A 3,314-nucleotide genomic window follows, 5' to 3' on the forward strand; every position below is an offset into this window, starting at 1 on the left:
CCCCCCCCCCCCCCCCCCAAAAAAAAATTTCATTGCCATATTGGTGATGGAATTTTAGATATGTAGGGTTAATCTGATATTTTGTAGTTTGGAGGTCTTCATGCTCGTGCTTGTGCTTCTCTGTTCATGAACAAGATGCCAATATTGTTGTCAATGGGTATTGTGGCCCACTTTTCAGTTATTGGGGGATTAGTATTTTCTCCTTGACAAATATTGTAAATGTTGATAAGAGTTGTCATGAATAATTTTTTTATGTGTTTTACATTTTTCCTGAATGATTTTCTACTCTCCAAGTAAGAATTGCACAATATGTTTTGGTTAGCTAACTTTTCTTTTAGCCTTTAGGTGCTTTACCCACAAGAGTTCCAGTTAAAGATGATACCAAAGTGAGCCAGGAAAACATTTGAACTTTGCTGTACTTTAAGGGAGTAACATCCCCTCATAATAAAACTTGTTCTTGCTTGTTGATGATAAGTATTGACTTGCTATGTAGTGCATAAGTTTGCACCTCTATATTTATTTTCTTTCTCCTTGGATCTAGTGCTCTGTTTTAGAAGCAGATATGCCAGTGGCCCAGTGCATCTTTGTTTTATGAGTTAGTGTCAATGATCGAAGGAAGATTATGACTGAGTAGAGGTCAAGAGATACCGTGTGCGTTATAGCCCGAATAAAGTGAATTCTTCAAAAAATAATTAAATAAAGTTCAAGTTAAAAGCTTCATGGCAATTGTTTCTTGAGTTTTGACTTCAGGGCAATTATACCATGACTTTTGACATATGATGTCTCAAGTGTAGTCAGATAAATTATAATATAAGAATGGCATTTATACAATACCTCAACACACCTACCTTTTTTATGTACTTTGTGATATTTTCCTGTTCTAGCCGCGGGAAGAGAGGTTAGTATGAAGCAGAAACACATTTTTTGGAGCCACAATTGTTCCTTCAAAGTTCTAAAAAGCTTAATATACTAAACACACTACCAGTAGATAACAGTCAAACATTCATGACACCCAAAGAAATGGAAAATATAGATCTAGAAAATAAAAACTACACAAGAGTGAAGAAACCAAGTGTTTACCATGCCACAAGCAAGTTCTCTTTATGAAGGAGCTTGAAATGCCTGGATGGGTGCCAATGATTCTAATTACTGTTCTTGGAAGGGCGTAAAGTGAGAGTGGAGCTCCAACCTATCTATGATGGTAGAAAAGCTTGATCTATCTCACCGTGAGCTCCAAGGTAATGTAACTTTAGCCTCTGAGCTCAAAGCCTTAAAATGGCCTGACCTTTCTTTCAATAACTTTCATGGGCCCATTCCTTCGGCTTTTGGGAATCTATCAGAGCTATGGTTTCTTGATTCATCTTGGAATAAGTTTGAGAGCTCCATTCCCCCAGAGTTGGGTAGTATTACAAGCCTTGGACCATTAAACCTCTCTTATAACTCGCTTACTGGAAGAATTCCTGATGAACTTCAAAATCTATAAGGTATAGAGAATCTTCAAATTTCTGGGAATAGATTGAATGGGTCTATTCCAGATTGGGTGGGGAATTTATCCAATCTGAGATTATTCACTGACTATGAGAGTGAATTAAGTGGCAAAATTGCTGAAAATTTAGGCCCTGCTTCTGACGTTCAGCTGTTGAACCTTCACTCCAACCAGCTTGAAGGATATATCCCAAAAGCATTTTTGAGGCGGGGAAGCTACGGATTTTGGTCCTTACCATAAACAAATTCTTGCAGGAATTAATTGTTTTTACTGACATGGACAGTCTAATTTAGGTGAGAGAAAATTGAGGTCCAGCTAGGTCTGGATCAGCAAAAACCCAACCGATCCATCTTCTCCCATTCAAAAACCCTTTTTACATTGATTTACGTACCCCTTTTGCTGAGATGACCTAGGTTCAAATCCCGTTCAAATCTCAGAGGATCTTCAAGCTACTGCAAAGGGGATTCATCTTCTCCGGCGACGCATCTCTCTCTCTCTTCTCTCTTTACAGTGACCTAGGTCAAGTCTTTGAACTTTCCCATTCATAACTTTACAGGAACCCACAACGAAAAAGGGGAAAACCATGTCTCTCTGTTTATGTAATTGTGTCAATATATTCATTCTTAGGAGAAGAGTTCCCAAAAAAAAAACCAAAGACAAGAGAGATCTCATCTCCCAGTACCATGGAACTAATTTCTTAGCTTAAGAGAATGCAAATTAACAGAATCTCAAGAGCTCCCACAAGCGAAAGCCAAAATAGGGACATGGGTTCAGGACAGAGACAGAATTTACCGGCAGCATCTCCAAGGGAAGTTCGGCCTTGTGCTTGCTCATCGTCTTCCATGTTCATGCGAGTTGGGTCGCTCCAGAGGAGCCATCATTGAAGTAATAATACGGCAATATTGTATTCTGTGCTGAGGCAGGGGATGAGAAGGTACCCATCTGACCGAGAGATCCTGAAGAGGGGCTATGGCACCACCTGTTCGTCGATTCAGTCATCGCTGGTTGAATTTCCGTCCCACTCCTAGCAGTCTCTCTAGCTTGTCTATGGCCTGAGAAGCTTAATGTGTGTGTGTGTGAGAGAGCGAGAGAGCGAGAGAGCGAGAGAGCGATAGGGCAGGGCGAGAGCGCTAATTGCACCGGTTCACTGACGTGAAGATTCACCAGACTCACCCGTGTAGTAGGAAAGGAAGGGAGGGTATACGGTTATTAGATCGCCAGCTGTCAATTTGCCATCGTATGCCCGAAGGATACGGATTCGTTTCTATTAAGTGTCATAAAAGAGAAAAATTGTGTCAACCTTTCTACTGTCGTCATGGATTTAGTTCTCGGTACCAGTGTCGGTATTGATCTTCATCAATATCAATATTAATTCGGATTGAGTTGAAGAGGATAGGTGGATATCGGACACTTTTGTCTTTTGCTTTTTAAAAAAAATATTTTTTTTTTTACTGTTTTACCCCTAAAACGGCAAGGATAATCGACCTGAATCGATCAAATATTGGGGATTGATCTCAATTGTTATTGATACGATACTATCAATACGATCAATAAAATACCAATATTTAAAACCATGATTGTCGTAGGGCTTGAAGCACTCATAGTGGAGTATGTAGCAACTGCTGCCATGGTCTGTCCATTGATCCATAAGCTTGACGAGTAGGGACATTGTTATTGGAATCGCAAGAGCAAATGCGGTTATCATTAAGAGGTCCATGAAGGAATAGAAAGGCACTGTGAAACAGAGAACTGAAAGGATATGATTAAGACTTACCCATTGGCGACATTTACTTGATCCCACCCTGCCATATCCGCGACTTCTCTGAGA

The sequence above is a fragment of the Macadamia integrifolia genome, chromosome 9, assembly GCF_013358625.1.
Source record: "Macadamia integrifolia cultivar HAES 741 chromosome 9, SCU_Mint_v3, whole genome shotgun sequence".
NCBI classification, from domain to species: Eukaryota; Viridiplantae; Streptophyta; class Magnoliopsida; order Proteales; family Proteaceae; genus Macadamia; species Macadamia integrifolia.